We start from the raw sequence: 25,885 nt of genomic DNA, 5'->3' as shown, positions 1-25,885 counted from the left end.
AATAAATACATTTCAGGGCGAACCAGTTACGCTACGATGTTTCAACAGAGGGCACCATTTTATTTTATTTTCTCCTTTATTTACCCAGGTTAGTAGCTGAGCACAAGTGCTCATTTTCAGCAATGCCCTGCACATAGAAACACAGACAGACACACATTAAAACCTGGGAGCTGACCAGTACAACCTCAGTCTTATACTGTTGGCGTTCAGTGCCTTGCTCAAGGGCACTTCAGCAGTGTTGGGTGAGTGATGACCAATCACTTCCTGACCCAGATTGTTCCTGCCCATCTGGGGAATTTAACCGGCAACCTTTCGGCAACAAGTGCGCTCCTCTAACCCTTAGGCCACCACTGCCCCATACAACCATATACAACCATACAACATCCAACAAACTAAGATTGTTAGTCTGAGATGTCTCAGTCGGGGTAGAAGACATGTAAGGTTAAGCAAATAAAATGGGATTGGTATTTACTATTTAAGATAGTCAAAGGGGCAGTGTTCTCAATACCCTCCTCAGTCCTCATATGTGACTACTTCTCCAAAGTGAGAAGGGCGGCTGGGTTCGACTCCCGATCCTGCTGGCCTTTACTGCGTGTCACCCCCCATCTCTCTCCTCATTTCCTGTCAGCCTACCTTTCATCATAAAAAAAAAAGAAAAAAAGGCAGAAGCCATAAAAATGTCTCAAAGTGAGTGTCATCCACTGCCACAGCCCAACATTTTAAAACAATGAGGAAATTCTCATTCAAAATGAGGAATGCCCTGACACCGTCCATTAAAAGATTAAATTAAATTGGCCTAAAAAATAAGGTGTCATCACTGTTTTTCCATTTTCTCCTTTGTTTGTATAGCCTACATTTAGTGTTTTGATTTCATGTATTATTGTGTTTTGATTTCATGTATTATTATTGTGTTATTTTATTTATGCTTTGTACAAAGTTCTCATGACTTTTTTGTGTTATCCTTTAATAGCCTATAGAGCGTCGCAGTCCCGCCTCCTACCCGGGACCAGGAAATGAAATCCAATGCATTATTCTCATAGACATTTCGTAAAGTATTTATTTAAAGACGGTTACGCCGCGGACAAAGCCAACTCGAGTCGTGACAACTCATGACAACACAAACAATATTTTGGACCAAACAAATAATTAGAAAGAAGAAAAACAACAAAAAAAGTGTTGTAACCTGCCGTTTTTTTCTTCTTTCTAATTATTTGTTTGGTCCAAAATATTGTTTGTGTTGTCATGAGTTGTCACGACTCGAGTTGGCTTTGTCCGCGGCGTAACCGTCTTTAAATAAATACTTTAAGAAATGTCTATGAGAATAATGCATTGGGTTTCATTTCCTGGTCCAGGGTAGGAGGCGGGACTGCGACGCTCTATAGCCTTAGCCTTGATTGATTGAAAATTGTATTAACAGTTTGCAGAATTACAGTACATTTCAAGCACAAACTCAATACAAAGGCTGTTAACTGTGAGTGGACGACCCAATTCATCAAAACATTTAGAGACGTACAAATAGACACTTCTATATAGACAAAGAACAGTACAGGAATTCATCATAATGGAGGTAAAAAGGGAAAAGAAACATATACAGTGAGGGGGAAAAGGGGGGGGCGGTGGGGGGGGATTCAGATTTTACGGGGGCCAGTTTCGAATTGCAGCCATCCGTAGGTGCCCTTTGAGAGCGGTTTTGAAGGAGTCAAGGGATTTGCATGTCTTAATGACTGTTGGTAGGGCGTTCCACATTTTGGTGGCATAGGAGCGAAAATAATTTAGTCCCTTGTTTGTGCCGAATCTGGGTTGAACATGATTCGTTGCACTCCCTCTGGTGTTGTGGGTGTGGACTTCGTTAACATTAAGGAAGTATCTGTAGGCTACCACGTGCTGTTTCTGACTAATACAATATTCAATCAAAATCCATTAGAATTTAAACCCAAGCGCATGCTTCCAGTCTCCTGTTTGCAGGTTCTCTTCAGATTGGAATTTTTGATGAATTTTTTTTTGTTCTCTTTTGTCATCATGTAGCCACAAGATGTCACTCTTTTACTATCCTTAGAGGTGAGGGCGACCCTTTGAAGTGTATAGGCTACCAGCGTCTATGGCTACTAGGTATATTTTCATGTGTTGTGCAATATTACTCGAGAGTAATATGTTACTTATTACATATTACTCCTTAAAAAATTAATAATATTATATTACTTATTATTTGGAATCAAGACTAATATATTATATATTATATCTTATTACATATTACTTTTCAGATTATTTTAGAATCCAATTGTTTTGAATAATAATAAGAGTCACCAATCAGCCAAAAAGGCTATAAAATAAAGCAGCAATCTCTCTCAACCTTCAAATGAAATGTTTTCAAACGGCAGCCAACAAAACAAAAATAAAAAAGTAATATGTAATATGTGCTATTTCTTTACAGAGTAATATGGTATAATATTACTGTTTTGGCAGAGTAATAGGCTACCTTACACTAGGCCTACACCGCCTACTCGTTACTGGGTAGAGTAATAATATTACAGTAATATATTACTAGTAACTCGAACTTGATACTGCCCAACATTGGTGATGTAGGCTATATAAAGCATTAAAGCCTATAAGAATAAAAAAAACAGCACTATGTAAATATACTGTATAGGCCTACTATTACCAATGGGGGAGAGAGAGAGAGAGAGATAACCTTAAAGAATACAAACCAGTGTGTGTAGACTGTTTATCAAAAGTATAAAGCTAACGTCTCCTATATGGATGGATGTTGTATAACTATCTCTGACAGAAAATGCACAATCTTTTTATAGTTTCACAAGATAGTATTACCCAAAGTGTTAACACAGCTCTGTTTACACCTTTATTTAATTCCTATTTATATCCAATATTTATTTGTAAATACATTGTTTTATTTTGATTGTCTTGTTCCACTTCTGCTTTGGCAATGTAATGCTTTGGCCACTATTGAAAGTGTTCTTACCTTCTCCATGCTTGTCTGGTTTGGTCACACAACCTCTCAAGACAAATCGAAGCTGGAATGAGTAGTACGTCGTGCATCAAAAACCATTGGATGTAGCCTCCCTACACGTTCCTCACTCTACTCCACCAGAATAATTAGGAAGGCCAAAAAAATCATAGCAGACAACTCCCATTCTGTAGGCTACATTACCTCTTCAATCTCCTCCCATCAGGCAGGAGATATAGAAGTATCAAGAGCTCAACATCTCGCTAGCATTTACCTCGTAGCCATTAGACATCTGAACTTAATTGACTCATTAGGCACAGTTGGGCTGATGGATGTATGTATGTATGTAGCAATATGCATATAGAACTTTAAAAAACTGAATGTAATCCCTATGCTGCTGGTTTTTGTATTGTATTGTCTTTCTTGTTTTTGTATAGTTGTCTGTATATGTTAGACAAATTCCTATCAACTTGTTGACATGGCAATAAATTATTGAAACTTGAATCTTAAACGTACGTTTTCTCATGCCAATAAAGCTCCTTTGAATTGAATTGAATTGAATTGGAGAGAGAGAGAGAGGGAGAGAGAGAGTTGTACACTGGCCAACGTTGTTGGCCAACATCTTTTATTGTCCATACATTTTTCTCACACTTGCTTTGCATTGTCAATGTTAACGTAGCCTAGCCAATGTTTCTCGTGTAGTCGCTCTTTGAATTGAATTGCAAACCACAATCCACTGCATTGCCGCATTACTAAATGATTATTACTCTCAAATGTTTATATATTACCCTCGTTAAATTAGGCCTAATGTTTGCCCCATTGTGAATAATTCCCTAACCTAATAATTTCACCGCACAAAATAGGTTACATTAAATATGGACGTGTGTTGGCTATTAATAAATGACGCTACGCTAACCTGTCTGTGTAGGCGCCGCCCACTTTACCTGTGCAGTGCACGCTGACCTTCACTGCTCCGTCCAGGACGGAGCGGAGGCTTGTCTGGAACAAACATGTACACTTCCTCGTACGACGGCGTGGCGTGGCGTGCCGAAAATAGCCGTTCTACAAGCTCACATCGCGGCGCGGACGCGACGCGCGGAGAGCTTTCAGATCGGCTACTTTAGAAGGCATGAAGTGCGGCAGGTGCGCATGCGCGCGGTTTAACAACTTGCTGAAGCGGACAACTACAAAGAACGAAGAGACACTGGTGTGTGGTGTGGTGCTGCTGCGTTGTAGACGGTGAGACAGGGGCTGGAAGGCTGCGCTTTTAAGTGTCCCGTTCAGTTTTTAGTAGAAAATCGCGTATTATTATCATCTTATTTCATACCAAGGCTTACCAACGTAGCTGACAAACAAGATAGAGCATTCGAAACCTAAAGAAAACAACCTCACTGACAGGAGGAAAGAGCACTTGGCGTCGGGGTAAGTTAAATTTTGTGAACTGTCCCGCTGCAGGATAGCCTACAGATGAGAAATGGAAGGGATACTAGGATATTAATGTTTATCTCTCGTCAGGTGATTAATGAGAACTAAATGGTTGAAGCTTGGCTATTGTTTTACAATACATGACGGCGAATACTCTGGCAGAAGCTTTAGGTGTACAAAAAGCTACCTACGTCCGTGGACTCCGTGCGTAGTCTTTAAAAACCAAAACATTATTTTGCTGCGGTATTTGAAGATGAATAGGTTTGTTGCTGTCTCCAATGGGGTCGTTATTTAATCTTTAGGGTAACATTTCATACCCTTTGGATCAAGCTAGTTTGTTTTGTTTTTGTTTTGTTTTTTTAACAATGAACAGGTGTCATTGATATCTCGCATGCTCATGTGTTGAACTTTGAGCTGCACAATGCAGGAAAACAATATCTTGGGGAAAGGCTATTTTATTTTAGATTTGATCACGCATGCATACACTGGGCTTTGTTTAACAGCATGATTTAATTTTGCAGATATGTTCCTAAACATGACGAATAGGCTGATGCTCATGGTAGTATGCAGAAGAAATGTGCTTTTCCATTGGAAGTGAACCTTGTTCGCTGCAGCTGGCATGTGACACCGCTCCCGCTGGTTACTTTACTTATTCTTTGCCTTGTCTTAAGACATTCAAGTCACATTATTACTTACTTGAGCACTGTAAAGGTCTTTAATATCCCTTCCTCTACAGTCTACAGCTATAATTTGACTATACCGTACCCATTCCCATTGTCTCCTCCCATTGCCTGAAATGCAGTGCTTGAGACCATAACAAAAGCTCTTTATAGTGCTGAAAGGGATTGTCACCAACTTCAAAATGTTACAGGCATTGTAAATGAAACCGCTGTTCATGTCATATACAGCACTGGTGCTGTATACTTATTTTTATGCATACATTTTCAGCAAGGACTTAAAAAAAAAAGTTATGCATACAACATTTTCAGCAAGGACTAATTTTGAGGACTAGTTTCACGGATTATCTCTCTCTCTCTCCCTCTCTCTCTCTCTCTCTCTCTCTCTCTCTCTTAATTATCTGGCACAGAACTATCTATTTTCTTACCAGTCTGAGCCAGGCATATGATAGGCAGCTGTATAAAAAAATGCAGCAGAGCAGAGGAGACAACATTTAGGATTAAACTTGTTGGGTTATCCCCAGAGTGTGAACAGTGTTTAAATCCCCAGTTAATTTAACTCTGAAACTGTGCACAGGCTATATATCCAGATGGTTCCGTTTGGGTCCTTTTCGTTACAATGATTTTACTGTGTGGAGTGTGCCAAGCTTCAGACCTGGATAGTGGTGGTCCCCTATTTGCCTATTGTACTGGTTAGGCTTTGGAGATTTTCCCAGGGGTCATTGAGAGGGCTGTTCATCTTCTACTGGCTCAGGCGCTTTTCTGCTTTCTTTAGAGATGAAGCAAATGAATGAATATATCAAGGGGACAACATGAGAGCCTTGACATGTGTTTCATGAAGTTCTTGGGATTACAGGGTTGGCATATTGCCAGGTCCATTTTTCTTGGGTACAAATCCTCTGTGTCAAATTATCCATTTGTAACTCAGACAGTGTAAAAATGTAACCAAATTTGTACTACTACACTGACAGTTAAATTAACACAAGGATTTTACTGTGAAAAAAATCCATAACAGTGCTGTCATCCAGCTGGCTAAAGCAAGCAATACCCAGGATTTACCAGTCTAATCCCAGGACGTCTTAAATTGAGACAAGCCATTTTACCAATAACGAAACAAGTGACAAAGTACGTGTAAAACAACACCATCTGCAAATTATCTTTTCTACTTCTAATGGGACTTGAGAGACCTGAAGTATGTTTCTCTGACTACTAGTGAGATGTGCTCATTGTAGCCAGACAGGACATGTACAGAATATGAGGTGATTTGGACCATCTCCAATGCACCTCTTGTAGTAAATGCTGCCTGAGACAAAATAGGCACCCTGTACTTAAATGCTGCTACTAGTTTGGTGTTTGTGAATTTATACCAGTAATTTTCCAGTCGGACTAGGAGTACACTATACAGTAAAATATTTGTAATGCTGAAAGTGTACAAGTGGAAGCAAATGGTGCTGTAACACACTCAGGCAGCGTTGTCCTATGTAACATGAAGGCCATTGAATGGAGGTTTTCCTTTTCCCCACATTTTAGAATCGAGTGCTTTACACACGGTAGTCTGTAGCTAGCTTAGTGTTTAATCTGCACATTGTGCACGGCCAACAGCATGCACAGCATTCCATGGACTTTTCCCTGGTTCCCCCGCTTATGCACAGCTTCCTAAGCAGATTGCATGCAGGTACGGACTGGTGTTGGTTGGTACATCAGGCTTATCGTCGGTGCTCTCGGTACACAGCCAGCCCTTGTGGACATATGGCATAGGTCCCTCAATTAACACCTGCCTGAGACAAACCCCTCTGTCTACAGTGATCAAAGGCCAGCCTCCACTGTTGAGACATGTCACTCCAACCTACACACTTTCCTGTGAGTAAACTCCATCGCTCTGACGTTTGGTTAGACTCAGGAAATAACTTCCTCTCCGCTGCACCGCCTGAACCGGTCGTATATATCTATTTTTTTTTGCGGCTTTCGCCTTTATTTTATATTTTTTATAGAGGGACACACAGTAGGCTGACAGGAAATGGGGGAGAGAGATGGGGGAGTGACATGCAGTAAAGGCTGTCGGGATCGGGAGTCGAACCCGCGGCACACTGCCAGACTCGGACTACCGGCCAAGGTGCCTGGACCGCTGAGCCACGGCCCAGGCCCGGTCGTATATATCTAAATGTGAAAAATATAGTTTGCACACTGGAGCATGCCCCCACTGATATTTTCTTTTATTTGCCACCAAAGGTGATGTTTTTAAAACTTTTGAGCACCTAGCTCTTCCTCAGAGGGGGATTTGCTTTACTTGTCATGTTCACTGTCTTTGGAAGCGCTTCAACTTGTTGCTTGAAACATCACCTTTGGTATTTTAATAAATATTCATGGTAAAAAGAATATTCTCTTTTCACATGTTCTTCAGTCCAGCACCTGGTATTTTATTAAGGTGTACCTGTATGTACATGCGTTGCAGTCGTACAGAAACTGTGTATGATTCATATTTCAACCTTTTTATAGTTTTTTCATAAATTAGTGCCCTACTTTATCATATGACAGTGTTGCGTACAAGTCGTAAAATAGCCAATCTACTACCTCAGAATTCATTGCATTGTATTGTGAGCTTGTAGATCACAGTTCAAAAGTTTTTGATCGATTTGAACATTTTTGCCTACAATAACATGGCAAAAATAGGCCAGGGAGGGACACCATAAATATTAACCACAAATATTAAGTAATAATAAATATGAACTACATTGGATCCATTCCGTGTGAAGGGGAGGGGAGTTGGCATCCACTTTTACAAATGTGGCACATGGGCATACATAGCCTCTAAGATTACGCTGCCAATAATGAGACCTGTGGCTGTCTGTGTTGAATAGGCAATGTACCAAAGCTGACCAATGGGAATCCTCCTAAAACAAATCATGCTCTGATGTTTGATATGCACTTTGTGGTTGCTGCTGGTAAGATTGATGAAAGAAAAATTACGTTGTTATACAATTATAATTGCAGTATAATGTGGAATTCCTGTTTAGTCTTTGGCTAATGTTGACTATAAATACAGCCTGGTCTGGTAGCTTTGGACATATGGAAGCGATCTCCATACAGTAGCATGAGTTCAAAAATAGTGATGTGTGGAAGGCTTGTTGAAAGCACCCCGAACAGGCTTCCAATGCAAGGCTGAGTGCCAGCCTCGTGTCAGATTGTTTGAAGATCTACAGTACTAGGAAGTGGTTATTTAAATGATCAAAGTGCTGGCAGACAATTTTAGAATCATTTAAATCTCAACTAGAGATTTAAATGATTGCCAATATTTATACTAAACATTTTGGCTGATTGTAACATACTGCCACAACAAGCCAAGGTAACTGGTACCTGCAAGTCTCTTTTACTGTATAAAATAATTGAGATGGGCAACATACTTTTTCATGAAAGAATACTATTTTTAAATGTATTCTGAACTCTGAACCAAATATGACACTACTCCTCTTTAAAACTCAAAAGTAATGCTTAAACAATTTTTTTTCCTGTTGAGCTATTAACAGCAAATAATTATTTAGCCCCTATTTAAGCTATATAGAATCAATTTAGTAGCATCCTGAAACTTCAACGAAACACCATAGCATCCACTCATCTAAAAGTGGTCTTGTGTTCTTTTGTGTCGTAAAAAGAAAGCTCAGGGAGGGAGGAAGCTTTTCTCCAGCTCACAGTGCTGCTTGATATCCCTGTTTGCCTTTGAAGCCTCAGACATACACACTGGGCTGAAGTGCTGAACTGGATTAAATCTAATACCACTTCAGCTAGTCCAGCTGTACTTAGCGCTGCCACATGTAGAAAGGAACCTAATTGGAGCGTGATTTCATCAAAGTCATCATTGGCACAAACAAGCCTCAACAGCTGATTCAAAAGTTGTTGTGCTATTGAGTGTTGAGTCAGAGTGTATGAATCTCAGCTTAGAAGTCATTTTCAATGTTTTACTGAGGCTGACTGTTCCTGACGGACACCTTGTTTTCTTGTGATGGAGACAGCAGGTTGCAATCAGTTTGGCGATGACCTAGTTATTCCTATTTCCTAGTACTGTAGTGAGTATTGTTCATGGTTGGTGACGAAGTCATGCATGCTTGAACTTGCATGTTTTTGACTTGAGGCGGATGAATGAGTGAAGGCTTTTCACTCTGCAGCTGGGATTAACCTTGGCTAAAACTAAAAGTGTATGTTTCAGAGAAATGTATTGTTTGCCAAGAATGTTAAGCCCTCTCTTGTCCGTCCCACTTCTCAGTTATCACCTGATGTTCATAACCGAGAAGTGCTATCAATACTATAGCCAGCCCTGGTAATGTAGTGTGTGTATGTGTATGTAGTCTATATGTAATGTATTAAATTGCAAATCTAGATGTGTCTGTTTTTCTTGGTTTTGGGAACTTCATATGGACTTCTGAGTGTATACAGTAATACTACAGCAGATAAGAAACGCCTTTGATCTTCTATTACAGTGTTTTTCAACTAGTTAAATGATGGAGATTTGGTAACCAACTGGACTATAATAGATTTTTAACTCTTGAGTTAAATAATTGTTAAACATCTGCATATTACTTAATACTTTTGTATGCCAGCTAGTAGCATTAGCATTTATGACGGTAAGCCGTGCCGCCGTCCCCCCTCATACTTTACGATCCCATAGCTGGAAATAACGGGTGTTGCCATAGCAACCGGATCAATGCCAAAAGCTGCTGTGGGGCTCAACCATTACATAACACGGAGTATACCGAGGGGGTACGTAGCTGGCAGATAACGTCCCATAGCTGGGTGGTACGAGTGTATTTGTACCTGTACAGTTAATTTACAAGATGTCTATTGTACACAATTAGAAAATAATTTTGATCAACGCCTGTAGTCTCTTCTATAGTACTAACATCCATACAGCATGGACTTATCCAACAATAACACAATATTCCTTCGTTTTGGGTCTGAGAGGGTAAATCTCATCAAATCGTGATCCGTGGCTCAAATACTGAATAAATAATGGAACTTATTAATAACAAAGGGTTAAACTCTTAAACAGAACCAAAATGTATTCCAATTGTGGACAGCTGTTTCAGTTCCATGGTACATACTGTACGTCATGGTAATTAAGTAACTTTTTTCTTATAGCACCTTTCAAGAGCAGAGATTCACAAAGGACATCAATAGAAAATAGACACAAAGGCAAGTCTAAACAAATGGATCTTGAGCAGTTTTTTTCCCACAGATATTAAGTCCAAAAGGAGAGAGATCTGGTGTTTAGGATAGGAATTAAATTTTAAGCCTCCAGTAGATTGAACAACTAGCAAACCCTGATCAGAAAAGCTTAGAGGCCTGCTCGTGACATATACATAGGGCTGCAGTACTGTAGATCTCTAATGTAGCCTAGTCTAATGCCTGACAACCCAGGCATAGATCATCATAAGAACTTTGAATAGTATTCTGAATTTGATGAATTTGTTTCGTGAAGAGCTATCATCAGTGTTACTGTTACCTGAGATGAGACCTTTTGGAGGACCTGGTCAAGACTTAAACGGCAGCATTTTGTACCACTTGTATAAATACTCAAGCGATCCATGCTCGATGAGTCATTGTATCCACTCAATCCATATTGAGTGGCTATTATTAATTACACACTGACAGATGCTCAGAAAGAAACTCTAGGAGAATGCACCTTGTCAAGACTTGCTGTAATTGTGTTTTGATAACCTTTTTTCATAATAGAGGAGTGGCAGAAAAAACAGGAGAGAAATAAGTAGGCAGGGACACCCGGAAATAGTATTATTCTATGCCGTATAATTCTTAAAAGAGAATGCAGATGTTTTTCATCGAATAGCTAAAAATATCTTAAACCTGCTGACATCTAAAGTGGTTTCTCTGGAAATCTCTTCAGACTTGGTGGTGATCCATGGGCTTTGTGGTGTTTTCTATTGATGTATGTTGTCACACAACAGCTGTGTAACACAACACATAGCAGATTTTCATCTGAAAAAAATGTGTTGCTTCGTGCGTGCGTGATGAACTGTATGAAAGCTCTACTTTTGCCATTACTGGGCTATTGAATGGACTATCTGGTGTGAAATATATAACCAGAAATCCCAGATGTTTTGACCGCCCAAAAGGGTTTTCAGAAGCTATCCTACCTTCTGCCCAGCTGAGGGATCATGTAGAGGCCTTTAAACATAAAGGCCCCCTTTATCACGCTATCTGACAACAAGTAAAATGGTGGGCCATGAGACAAATCCAGGTATGCCTTGGGTTTTGTGACAACCACATTATTATTGCAACAATATACTATTATACAAAAACATATGCATTATATACTTTGTGCCCATTTCCCAATTCAGAGGACAATTCTGTACCCTGTGCCCATTTCCCAATTCAGAGGACAATTCTGTACCCTGTGCCCATTTCCCAATTCAGAGGACAATTCTGTACCCTGTGCCCATTTCCCAATTCAGAGGACAATTCTGTACCCTAACAACATACTGTATTTGAACTATTTAAAAATAGAAAAATAGAAGTGCTGCAGGAATCAGTCAGTTGCTCTTATATAGATGGGTGCTCTTTGGTGATACAGGTAAGATTATAGACAAAAAAAGATTCCAAGGCAATCCGTCTTTGGTTAAAAAAAAAAATATATATATACGTATATATATATATATATATATATATATATATATATATATATATATATATATAATTTATTGATGAGCAACATATTTGAACTATTTTCAACCTGACATCCATATTTTGGACAAAACATTCAAATACCACTAGGGCTAAACCAGTGTGCTTCTTTGTGGTGAGGAAATGAGAGCTGAGCAAATCATTCAGGATTGATAGAAATGAGAGCTGAGCAAATCATTCAGGATTGATAGGAGTTCTTGGTGGCTGTTATTTTCTTTTTTTTTTTCCATGAAGCCATAGCCAACCAATCATGAACCATTACTGTTTTCATGGGATGTGAATGAACAATCATCTGGAAAAGTGAGGAATTCTTTTAAAAGAAAATATGTTTTGGGGGCGTTGAACAAGACAAGGCAGGTGCAAGGGAATTCCAGGGTGCAGTTGATATTGGGCATAATAACTATGCAGACATGATAGAACCTTCCTTGTCAAGGTGAATCACTCAGCAGTATGGCAGTCTGTATGTTTGGGCCTGAGCCCATCTTTATCACAGAGGCTGACTACTTACAGCTTCAATTACAATAATCATCATAATTATGCATTGGCATTAACAATTATCAACTTAAAGGCCCTACAACATGAAATTCAACTTTTCCAATTGTTTTGGTGTTTTCTACGCTCTCCTGTGTTTTCTATCCCCACAAATACGCAATTTTGAACAATCAGGCTTTCTCATAATATGGCACTTTCATGGAAATTGCTCTCAGGAACAGCTCAACTGATTTGTTCATATGCGTGTCATTTCCACTTTGTTTACAATCTCCGCCATTGAATGTTGATTTTCCAAGCTGGCATGGAATATAAACAAGCCTGGGTTTATCTAGCATCAGTATTATAATGACTCAAAGATTAAATAATTTGCATATCAGCGCCCCCACCACATCAGGACATTGTGGTACTGCAGCTAAAACTACTTTAGAAGCCAAACAGAAATTATATGAACTGGTTATTTCAGAGTGGTGATTTAGGCTCAAACCATTATAAATATGTTTGAGGGACATAAACAATATGGTATTAAACAGTTTAAAAATGTTGTAGTTCCTTTAAAGCATTCAAAACGAAGTGTCTGTGGAAACAGTCCAATTTCTCTGCCCAGCTACTGCACTGGTGATGGGTATGCTAGATGCTGAATTTGTCTCCCGTCTCTCCAGTCAGTGATGCCACAGTTTATGGCTTGCATAACGCAAGGAGAGCTTTGGTCCACTAGCCACAACAATGCTACTCATATTACCATCATGTCTTGTCTCCATCACTGGAGTTTCACTTAAGTTTGAGGATGTTTTGCTGCTTTTATTTTAGTTTTCATTGAGTTAAAGAGAAGAGCGGTACTATTAGTCCAGCCAAATGTCAGGTAAATGCTTGGAAAAGAAGAGACTGGGGTCAAAGCAGTACAGGTGATTTCTGGGATATACAGTAGGGTGTGAACTGGTTAGCTGGTATTATCACGTTGCCATGTTTGGAAATGTCTGCATTGGCAAAAATTGCCATGCACAATTTTAATAAACTTCACAATACAAATAATTACCCATTAACCACGTTTTCTTTTTAAACATTTTGAATAGGTTTTGAAGTGGTTAAGGAAAAGACTTGTTTATATAAAACCATAGTGTGACAACATGTCTCCTTTAGTTCTTCAGGCAGTAGTCAAACATCTCCTCAAAGAAGGTCGACCAGTTTTCAGTAAACTGTTACATTAGGGCAGTAAATTGTTTCCTCTTGTGGTCAGTGGGACTTTGTTTACAGTGGAGATTGACTCCCTAGCGACACCCTTGATCTTATCTGCTCTAGTTAAAGGCTCTCTTCCACATGAAGGCACACTGTCTGGTCTGCGCACCACATGAGGAGGGTTTAATATGGGACCGCCTCCACAGGGGGGGCACATTTCATTTAGCCCCTTTGATTATCGCAAAAAGAGTGACTGCATGTAATCATCTCTTAAGTCTGAAATCCATGTGTTACGTGATGTGGGTCAGCATATACTATGAGTGAATTCATGCGGTTAGCTGTTCAACTGCCTTTAGATTGAATATTTATGAAACTAGAAATGCATCCTGAACTTTATTGCACTTCCTGTGTTGCACAAATGATAAACGCCCAAATCAGATTGAAACAGTCCAGGCCTAGTGTTTACTGCTATCATATATTTCATGGAAGAGTCCAGGATTGAGTATTTGACAGTCTCTTCAGCATTCTCCAAATCATGTTTGGTGTTTGTCTATGTAAATTCAGGCCTCAGCACCTGGCTGTGGGTGAAGTCTGATAATGGGCCCTACGCCTTCTCAGGTTTCAGTTTCCACAATGTGAGGGGCAGATCACCTAGGCAACGCTGTCCGCAGGTTCCCTGACCTGTCCCCGTGATCCTCACTCGACAGCAGTGTCTGCTAACCGCCATACTCTGGGTGCCACCAATGATGCGGAGATGAAGATTAGCATTGTGCTGATGTTTAAGGCAATAGTGAGTGAATCATTCTTTACAGGTACATCCCAAAAATAATTTATACACCATTGTGACCGTGTCAGGAAGTCAGGAATGCAATTTTGTTTGGAGTAGTCTTTTAGTAGTATTTCTGTGCTACACATTATGTGGAAATTGTGTTGAAATTGCGTGCTTTTATTTTGTTGGAATGAAACGCAAAATAAAGCATGACTAATCTGTCCTACTGTAATTGGACAATGTTCTTCTAAACAACTGGCCGGTAATATTTACGTATGGTGCTAGCTATATCCCCGGGTCAAATACGTATCAGGCTTTTCACACTACTGGTTTGGGTTTGCCTGTACCGGGTTTGTCAAGAATACTACTGGTCTGGTTTGGGTTTTGGTTTGGCTGTCAGACCATAATGAATAATGTATGTTGATGGTTGACTGGCGGTTTGTCAGTCCCTTTTAATCTGAGAGGAGTGGCTGTCGAGAACTGCGGGGACGTCCCACTGGCATACGTCTACTCGAATACGCTTATTGTATCTTTTTAATGCTGTGATACAATGGACAATGCAAGTATAAGCTCGCCAGGTCTTTAAGACCTGCAGCGTTTTCTTTTCTTTCATTTTTTACAGTAGTCTTACTTCACTGACATACCTTCAGAAAGCCTTCATCTCCGGATCCTTGACAAAGGACATTGTTGTCGTTTCCTTTTCATAAAGGCATACAGCAATGGTGAACCTCTTCTCACTTTAGCGTTATAATCAGCCCTCTTTGTTTATTCAAATTAAAGGGATGTTGGCACTGAGCCAACTCTTTTGCATCAACAGGTTGGCAGGCCTTTGAGATAGGTATGTAATAGAATCCATTCTCTAGTGAGCTTTTCTTCTTAGACTGTTTGAATGAATATTAAAGTAAGGCATAACAAAGCATAACGTTATCATCACACCGGATGAGGTGAGGTGGCATGGCATGGCATCATCCATTTAGATTTCTAATAACTGCTTATGGAAGAAGGTTTTCAATATCTGGTCATTATCCCGTTAGTCATTTATAATGGTACTGTAAATGGTGCATTTATATAGCGCCTTTATCCAAGGCGCTTTACATAGATTGTGCATTACATTCACCCATTCACACACACATTCATACACTGATGGCAGCGGAAACCATGCAAGGTACCAACCAGCACATCAGGAGCAATTAGGGGTTCAGTGTCTTGCTCAAGGACACTTCGACACTAACTCTGGGGGAGCCCGGGTTCGAACTGGCGACCTTGCGGTTACCATCTGGAAACTCTACCCCTGAGCCACCGCCGCCCCATTTATGAATCCTCTTGCTTCCCTTTCCTATATTGTCATTTGTATATTCAGTGACATCTGTCTCTAGACAAATGCAGATTGTCCTTCCCCATCTTTGTCACTTTGTAGAGGATGGGTCACCAGCGGAGTCAATATTTGTTCATGGACGGGAGCGCGCAGGCATATGAGCCCATTCTGTATTACAAATCCACTAGACTTTAACAATGAATGCATCTGTGGTCTCAGCATAGATTAATCTTCTCCATTGTATTTGCTTATGCAGTTCTATGTAGGCAAATTGGTGACATCCTTGGTGTCACTGTTCCACACTCCACAGTAGGGCCAAGTGAATGTCAACAGGGCCACACAATCCCAAACTTGGGATATAATTTAATAAGTGAATATAATTTGGCTTTAAATGTTAATAAAAAAATAATAAAAAAATATATATATATTCCTGAGCGATAGCCTTGTTTGCCCTCTAAAAGAAACACATGTGACCAGATTTGACTGAGAGCCTGCCATCGCGCAACATCCAGCTTTTCACCAGAGGAGAAAACGTTTTTTTTTCTTTAAAACATGTTTTTGTTAATGGCACAAGACATTACTCTATAAGCCATATCTCCAAAACTGGTGGGTCAAACTGAACAACCAATATCTCTATTTGAAGCTATGATTCACTGCTTTCATCAAAACAATCCAATGGCATCCCTCTGCCAAATTTAGTCACATATATAAAAAATAGCCCATTCAAATCAATGTTCATATATTGTTCATATATTTTTCATGCATGGCCTGGACTGGAGTTGTGTGACTTTTGTAACTTTTAAGCTTGTCAGTCATGTTTTAGTTCACTTCACCATGGCTAAACAACTTTTGCCTCTGACTTGTATTTTGTATTTTGTTGTCCAAAAGAGCTGGGAAAAAAACCGAACTGAAATGTTTTAGTGGTAGAGTTCATTAGTGAACGTTTGTCAATTGTGAACACAACATAATGAATAGCCTAAATGAATGCCCATCTGACATTGCAAACGACGGTTTTGAAAGTTGTGAGGTTTGAATGAATTATGTAGTGGTTCAGTATCAGTGGCATAACCACACATGCTTGCAAGCTTGTGTGTACATGCCACCATCAGAAACCTAAAGCCTGAGTTATTGGTGGTGTGCACCGAAAATAGCAGATCTACAAGCTCACAAGGTATTTATTGTGCCCTATTATCACTGGTAAGAGAAATTCAGATATAGCAGCCTATTGGCATAGTAATTTAATATTTAATTGGACATGCCCACCTAGAATAGTATTTTCATCAGCGTGAAATGAGGTGATCACACACTGTCCTTTTTGAAGTTGAAGAGCTGTATAAATACTTCAAAACAAAGAATCAGACATGAGAAAGGATTCAGAATGAGAGAGGATTCTAAATGGACAAAAACATTTCCTAAAAACAAGTCACCTTCAGAAATTCCCAGAATGCCCGTAAGACTTAATCCCTTTGTCACAGTGGACGTGGAGATCCTCCCACTGAACAGAGGCTTGTGATAATGCCACAGTGTTTCCAGTGGAATGCTGCTGCTGTTGTAGGCCAAATGAGTGACTCCCACTGGGACGAGTCCCCCTCTCGCTCTCCTCTCCTTTTCCGCTCCCTACACAATACAATGTGTTGCATTATACCTATGAAGGCATGCAACTGTTGTGCTAGCCTATGACCCCACAGTCACTAGCCAAGGGCAGCGTAATGAAAAGGATGACACGGAAGTCATCCCGTAGTCCCACAGTTATTACAGTTTCCTTTGCGTTGACAAGGGCTCGGAAGCCTTGCTTTGAATTTACATAGAGCCGTGCCCCCTGGGCAGAGCACATTTCAAGCTCGTAATTTGAGCAATTGGAAATGTTTTTTTTTCCCACCATTTTATTTTCAATGTAGTGGGATTTCTGTAGAGATTTTGTAGGATCTAGAAAAATGACTTTGAATATAGCCCTGGCTTTCTTTTGCACCTGTAAACTGTAATCGTCTGCAGCAAGCCAGCCTTGTCATACATTCTGTCTGCTAACTTAGGTCTGGGCAATATATCAGCAATATTATCAGATCAGCTATCTTGGAAAAATATTAAGTAAATTTGTTCTCACAACATATTATCGTCACAATATCGATATTGAGGTAATTGGTCAAAATGATCATATTTGATTTATTTCCATATCGTCCAGCCCTATGGCTACTTCTGTTTGCAAGTCTGTGTTTGCAAAGTCAACTCATTTTAGTTTAGGAAAAAGGTTGGAAGCACGGTTTGATCATAATTACATTTTACAGGCCATTTTCTTTTCTGCAGTGATCTATTTGGCCCATGTTGCCTTGCTCTTTGGCATGTTATTGTGGTAGAGGAGTATGTGAGGTATCCAGCTGTCACTCATGACTCAGACTCTTGAGTTTTTGTCACATTCTTCATTAGCCCTGTAAAGGACTGGAGGGGTAGGAATATGCGTGGCAGGGAAGTCAAGCTATTTTGTTTTTATGTTAGTAAGGGTAGTCTTTCAGCCATCTTTCCTTACCCAGAGGAGATGGAGCCTTCTCAGTGCCAAGGATCCATCTGCTATTGTTATGACATCCTGCAACTCCTTAAGTGCACCATAAGAAGACAGGGAGTTTCATTGTCTCGTAGAATGGAACCGACCCCATGTGTCTGTCAAGACTGTCAATTTGGAAGGACAAGGACACACAAACACACACATACCTGAGGGTTGGTTGTTTGGGGGCTTGCGGTGTATGTTTTATATACAGTATGATTCCATGTGTTAACAGGCTGCCCTAGATTTGCAATCGCGTTTGTCAGCCAGCCTTGTAAGGGGGCCCAGAGCCCAAGGGCTGCTCATAACTCGACATGTCAGCAGGTTTGTTAAACACACTCCCCCCTAATCTCTTTAATCGTATGTTATCGTATTTTTTTTAATTGCAGAGTGGAGGCGTCATCCTTTGAATCGCCGCAAATGTGCCATGTACGTTTTGGAGGTCACGGCATCCGTGGCTGAATTCCACGCTGAATTTGGCATGTCAGATAGTCGATCCTCCTCCTCCACGCTTCACCCTTTTGTTCTAACATTTCCTCCTTCGTCTCACCATGGGAAGCAATTAGAATTTCAAATTCTGGAATTCCTTCACGTCGTGTATCAGTCAGTTGGCCTGGTGGGCCCCTCTGGGGACTGTCAGTGAGGAGGGCTGAGGCCGCTAACGGGAGAGCTGAACAGGAGAGCAAAAGAGTCCCCACTGAGGAGGTGAACCTCAGCTCCCCGACGGTACTGTCACCACCACCCCGCCCCACCCCACACGTCCCCAGAGAGACACCCCTCCCCTCTTTCTCTCCCTCTTTCACTGGAACAAATCATTTAGCTGCCGCCCTAATGGGATTAATCCACCCTCTGTATCTCCCCTCCCTCTCTCGCTTGACTATTCTCCTTTCTTTCGCATTCTTGGGTCCATCCTTCGGTTTCCTTTTTTGGGGCCCCAGTGGTGGAGTAACTAAGTACATTTACTCAAGTACTGTACTTGCGTACAATTTTGAGAATCTACTTGAGAGTACCGCATGTTCATTTTTCAATACTTTTTACTTCTACTCCACTACATCTCTAGGGGAAATATTGCAATTTCCGGTATTTGAAAACTTAATTTAGTTACTTTGTAGATTTAGATTATTATTACAATATACATCAACCAAATAAGTCATTTTACGATCAACATGCATCGTGCTGTGAGATGGTAGATCGGCTATTTTCAAAAAGGTTTGACGCATTTTCAAACATTTTAGTACTTTGGAGCACCGATGGCGTATATATATGTTTATACCATACATAGGTTCTAATTCGATTCCCTAGCCTAACGGCCTTTGCTGCGTGTCACTCCCCGTCTCTCTCTCCCTGTTCCCCGTCACTCTCTCCACTATACTATCAAAATGAAGGCAGAAAAGCCCAAAACATATCTTAGTACTTTGGTGCTACTGGAATATTTTGATATTACCAATACTTTTGTACGTTTACAAAGTCAAACTTTGAATACAGACCTTTTATTTGTATTTCTACAGTATATTGTGGTAACTAATATTTTGTGTCAGTCTGTGGTAGGTGGCAGAAAGGTTTGTGCATTCATGAAAAGAGTATAATCACTTCACTTGTTTTGTGGCACAACATATTGCTGTGATCCAAATGAGACCTAATCGCTGCACTTCTCCCTTTCTTGCTTTATCATAGCGAGACTAAAGAGTCCCAGTGACTGAGCAGGAATGATGACAGTTGGCAACGGCATGATTAGCATGTTTGATATTATCCGTGACAAACACATCTGAAGCCGGTTAATCAGACCTAGCCGCTGATGTCAGCTTATTAGGCTCTACGCTCCTATCTCCGTGGTAAACAATGGGGCCGGCTAGGCGTGCACTGAGATTGTGACAAAAGCCAGCTAGCGTCCGAGACATTGCAGCCAGCTGGGGGCGACGGTTTCGACAGATGGACATGAATATATTTGACAACACATTTACATTTATTTTTTGCTATTTTTGCCAACACACTTACCCAGAGAGACGTACAAGTAGCCCTTCAACATTATAATAAACCAATGGAAAGAAGTACAGGGGTCAATTTAATGGTCAATGTAAGTAGTACTGTACAGGATCATAGTAACAGGAAGAAGTACAGGGGTCAATGTAAGTAGTACTGTACAGGATCATAGTAACAGGAAGAAGTACAGGAGTCATAATGGCAGTGAAAATACAGAGATCATCATAACAGTATGACCTGACTTGTACTTAATTGTGTGCTGGTGTCACTCACACACCTAACATGCAGAAGTGCAACCATGTATAAAGCAGGTGAAAGAAGTGCAGGGTTATATTATCAGTATAGAGCGTCGCAGTCCCGCCCCCTACCATGGACCAGGAAATGAATCCCAATGCATTTTTCCCATAGACATTTCAGAAAGTATTTATTTAAAGACCGTTACGCCGCGGACAAAGCCAACTCGAGTCGTGACAACTCATGACAACACAAACAATATTTTGGACCAAACAAATAATTACAAAGAAGAAAAACAACAAAAAAAGTGTTGTAACCTGCCGTTTTTTCTTCTTTCTAATTATTTGTTCGGCCCAAAAAATTGTGTTTGTTGTCATGATTTGTCACGACTCGAGTTGGCTTTGTCCGCGGCGTAAACGTCTTTAAATAAATACTTTCTGAAATGTCTATGAGGAAAATGAACGGAGAATAATTTCCTGGTCCATGGTAGGGGGCGGGACTGCGACGCTCTATAGGGATGAAAGATAAGAGGATGAACTAAAGTGAAAGACCAAGAGGAAACTACCTGAAATGGACACAACCGTGCAGAACAGGCTCTTCACATGAAACTCCCTTAAGGCTCATACATACTCCAGTTTTAGGTGATAAATTGTCACCTTCATAATGAGTCGAGGCCATCACTGTCACTTGTTGTCCTCATGCTCAAATATCACATCAAATGACACTCTGCTGCATTAAAGCATTCAATGTGATCACATTCATCAATAGCGTTTCACAGTCGCTTCAGGGATTCGCTGCTCTCCAGTAGAGTAGCAAAGCAGTTTGATGGATTTGATATCACTTCCAATGGAAACACCTTTTCCGTTGGATGTTAATGTTGTGGTTGAAAGCCCCTGAGGCTGGGAGTTGTCATTCCCGCTCTCTGGTAGCACTCGGCTCTCTTTTGTTCCCAGGTTTTGGACCATGGCACAGCTGGGGCTCCAGTCCCTTGAGATGAAAACCCAGTGCTTTAGGGGACGCTGATTGATTTTTTCCAGTGGCTACTCTAAAGAAGCCACCTTGAAACAAGCCAGGCTTTGCTTTACAATTTCCATAAAGAAGGATATAACTGCAATTCATTATCAACTTTGCCGTGCTACAGAATGGTCTGGTCACTAACTGAATTTTGTTGGTGCGTTAGCTGGTGCCCTGGCTAGCAGGTCAGGGGTGTTGGTAAAAGTCGACATACCCCTCACCGTATCCAGAAAAGTTTAGGTTGTATTGGAGCTATGTGGGCGCAAGCTTGTGCGACAATTAAATGTTGAGTGTTTTGTGTACTGTATACTGCCAAGTTTTAGGATGCATCAGAACATACATGTGGGTAGGGCTTAGCATTTGAGTTAGTCCACACAGTACAGCCTACACATGTGGGCGCAAGGTTGCGTGACAACTTGGGTCAGTGTGGGACATGTGGCACACTCTTCTGCTCTGCTGTGGAACCTTCCTGTCTATAGATCTTAATCATTACATTGGTGCAATTCCCTCTATTCCCTGGCACTAATGCACCATAGATGGTCTGTGACTCATTAACATCATTATTGGTCCAGCAACTCAAGTGTTTGGGCGGGCCAAACAAAGGTTGTTCCCCAGCCATCAGTCTTTCACCAAGAGGCCAGCTCTAATTAAGACAGACAGAAGTTTGCCTCCATGGCTCCCAAAATTCCTCAAATAGTTCTTCGCATGGCAAGTAGACCGAGGTTATCACCATGAACAGTTGAACTTGTCAAGGTTCTTTTTTTTAACACTTTTATTTGATGGATTTAAATGTATTCCTGCTTTTAAAGGCACTGTTTGTGCTTTGCATTGAGCTAATTGTCATCCACTTTTTGTATATGCTCCATACATCATCATATCATACAGTAACGGTAGTTACGGTACCTGCAACTAATTTGGTTGACTGTAGTAAAAGTCTTGCCTTGCATGGGACTGAATTGTTAACAGTTATAACGAATGACTCTGGATACCAGTCCATCACACTATTCCAAACACTAAACATGGCATGCATGGCATGCATGGCTTCAGAACATCCCACTCCACTGACACATGCCTCCTCTATTTGAGCGACCACATCAAACAAGAGGTGGACGCTGGCAAATACTGCGGCATGGTCATGCTGGACCTCCAAAAGGCTTTTGACACCGTGAACCACTCCATACTGGTTAACAAGCTAAAAGCAATTGGTTTCGATAGCACATCAGTGAGCTGGATGCAATCCTACCTGGAGGGGAGAGAACAGATGGTGGAAGTGAACGGAACACTGTCCCCCCCCCTCCCAGTGAGCTGTGGCGTTCCACAAGGAAGCATACTAGGGCCTCTACTGTTCCTAATATATGTAAACGACATGACTTCAGCCTGTGACTGCAACTTGTTCCTGTTCGCAGATGACTCAGCACTGCTGGTCTCGGACAGGGACAAACTGCAGGTTGAAAATGCCCTCAGCTCTGAACTCGGTAGAATCTGCACCTGGCTCGCTGATAACAAACTATCTTTACACCTGGGAAAAACTGAATCCATTCTCTTTGGCTCTATTAGTAATCTCAGCAAGGCAAATGGCTTCTTGGTTAGAGTGGGTGACAATGTTATCACACGTAAAGATGAAATTACCTACCTAGGTTCCATCCTGGAGGCTAATCTTTCCGGTGATAAAATGGCCACCAACGTAATCAAAAAAGTCAACCATAGAACAAGATTCCTCTACAGGATCTCCTCACTGGTCAACAAAAACACCTTGAAGACCTTAACAGGAGCCCTTGTACAGGGTTTCTTTGACTATGCATGCACCTCCTGGTACCACAGCACCTCAAAGGCCCTTAAAACCAGGCTCCAGACTTCCCAAAACAAACTGGTCAGGCTCCTACTTGATCTAGCCCCCCGAACCCACCTCACCCCTGCCCACTTCGACAGGCTGGAATGGCTTAGGGTCGACGACAGAGTACAGCATCTTGCAATGGGTCTGGTCCACAAGATTCGATACACCACCAAGATACCCATGTACCTGTCTAGATACTTCCTTAATGTTAACGAAGTCCACACCCACAACACCAGAGGGAGTGCAACGAACCATGTACAACCCAGATTCGGCACAAACAAGGGACTAAATTCTTTTCGCTCCTATGCCACCAAAATGTGGAACGCCCTACCAACTGTCATTAAGACATGCGAATCCCTTGACTCCTTCAAAACCGCTCTCAAAGGGCACCTACGGATGGCTGCAATTCGAAACTGGCCCCCGTAAAATCTGAATCCCCCCCCCCCGCCCCCCCCTTTTTTCCCCTCACTGTATATATTTCTTTTCCCTTTTTACCTCCTTTTTGATGAATTCTTTTTTGATGAATTCCTGTTCTGTCTATAGAAGTGTCTATTTGTACGTCTCTAAATGTTTTGATGATTTGAACATGGTGGACCCTGTTGGAAACAAGTGTAATGCTTAATTGGGTCGTCCACTCACAGTTAACAGCCTTTGTATTGAGTTTGTGCTTGAAATGTACTGTAATTCTGCAAACTGTTAATAAATTCTTCAATCAATCAATCAATCCACCAACATTTAGCACGTCTAATTTACATTTATGCAGAATAAATGCATTCTTTTTTTGTGGCACTAAACATAATGTTGACTGTTGTTGCCCTAAAATGCTTCTACTTCCTAAGTTTGTGGGTAAACAGCATTGAAGCATGCTTGGTTAGAAAATACAATGGATGTTGTTACCCCATTCTGTTAGTCTGTTTTAAATCGGTCATCTACACTGAAATTGTACTTTATATGCTTCTACAGTAATAATTTAAGTCCCCATAACCACATGGAATAGTGCCATTGCCTAAACATTCATATAAAAGAGGAAAACATACACATATATAAACAACTGCATGATGGCCGTGAAAAGTTCTGAAAACAAGTTCAACAGCAGTGAGCACAGTGAAAACACAACAGCAGTGAGCACAGTGAAAACACAACAGCAGTGAGCACAGTGAAAACACAACAGCAGTGAGCATAGTGAAAACACAACAGCAGTGAGCACAGTGAAAACACAACAGCAGTGAGCACAGTGAAAACACAACAGCAGTGAGCACAGTGAAAACACAACAGCAGTGAGCACAGTGAAAACACAACAGCAGTGAGCACAGTGAAAACACAACAGCAGTGAGCACAGTGAAAACACAACAGCAGTCAAAACACAAAAGTTCCAGTTCCCTGTAGCACAGTTTGCATGTTGGCATCGTTTGAGACAGTATAATGAAAGTATGAAACCACACATTTCAACACTACAACTTCAACCAATCTGATGGGAGGCTTGGGAGGGAGGCTTGGGAGCTAAATTAAATACCTCCTTCACTGACCTCTTCAACACATTTTCATTTCTAAAGCCTGATTCATACTTCGTCATACAATGGCATTCCATGTGAGCTTGTAGATCGGCTATTTTCTATGGTACATTTTCAGTTTTTACACTCTGAGTCAGCCTTATATGTGTAAACCAAAGGATTACTTTTGAGGCGTGCTTTCAAATTGTTTGTGAAGGCATTGGGCCTTGTGCCCAGTTTTCTGTGTCTTTCTTTCGCTTTAGTTCAGTAACTCCCCCCTTCAGTGAAAGACCTCCCAGCTGTCATCAGTTTAATTAGCTTGTTCTTTATTGTCTGGCCACTGTCAGAAGAGAAGGGCACCATAGGAGAAGCGGCGCTCAATCTTATTGGTCCGTCTCCAAAAGGTCAGGAGAGTGGGCTTGCCGGGCACAAAAGCAAACATGAGGGCACTTAAACGGGGGGATTTCTCCCACAATGTCTCTTTGACGGAGCTGACAGCAGAGTTAGTGAAAGCACCGGGTTTGACAGTCTTGACAGGGAAACTCGCTAGAGTCGCTAGTCTTGCTACAACGTTGTAAGATGAACTGGATGTTCTTGGTTTTGGGCTTTTGGCGCCAACTTGTTTTTCAAAAGTCTGTAACTTTAGACTAAAACGTGTTGGTTACTTATCTCCTTTATGCATCAGCCATGCAGTGTAAAAAAAATGACTGAATACATACATGTATCAAGATGATATTCCTTTTCTCATTATGGCAGCAAGTAGAAAATCAATAATTACTAGTCCTACACCGCACAATGACTTGCCTAGGCCTATCTTTATATATCTTGTAATCAGCACACTTTCAGATGTTTAGTCTGCAAAAATGTAGTCTTATCACTAGCTTCACTAAATTATACAAACCGAGCCTCTGGCACTGATACTGGCATGGTGTACCTCAAGCAGCCGGCCTGGGCCGTGGCTCAGCGGTCCAGGCACCCTGGCTGGCAATCCAGTCTGGCAGTGTGCCGCGGGTTCGACTCCCGATCCCGACGGCCTTTACTGTATGTCACCCCCCCATCTCTCTCCCCATTTCTTGTCAGCCTACTGTCTATCCCTCCATAAAAAATATAAAATAAAGGCGAAAGCCACAAAAAAACATTAAAAGAAAAAAGACATGTTATGCCTAAATCTGAAGAGATTTGTGTCCCATCTGAGATGGCCTCCACAGGTTCAAGTAAGCCTTGTAGAACGTCCTCCAGGTTGGATGGAGGGAAACGTTCACACAGTGTCCGATGTTGTATGGTTGAATCATGT

General features: G+C 41.0%; 1 protein-coding gene across 4 annotated transcripts in view; it reads left to right on the top strand.

Annotated features, from left to right (window-relative positions):
* Nucleotides 1–4,116: 4,116 nt before the first annotated feature.
* kank1a (KN motif and ankyrin repeat domains 1a) overlaps nucleotides 4,117–25,885 on the top strand; it is a 62,823-nt gene continuing 41,054 nt past the window's right edge. For 2 of the 4 annotated variants that reach the window (XM_079516752.1, XM_079516749.1), the window contains exon 1: nucleotides 4,117–4,201. The gene's annotated coding sequence lies outside the window, so the exon portion shown is untranslated. Of the gene's footprint in view, nucleotides 4,385–25,885 lie in introns of all 4 variants that reach the window. The other 2 variants (XM_079516750.1, XM_079516748.1) reach the window with 1 other exon arrangement.

The sequence above is a fragment of the Electrona antarctica genome (genome assembly GCF_951216825.1).
Source record: "Electrona antarctica genome assembly, chromosome: 12".
NCBI lineage: Eukaryota > Metazoa > Chordata > Actinopteri > Myctophiformes > Myctophidae > Electrona > Electrona antarctica.
This window is presented reverse-complemented; position numbering and strand designations above follow the sequence as displayed.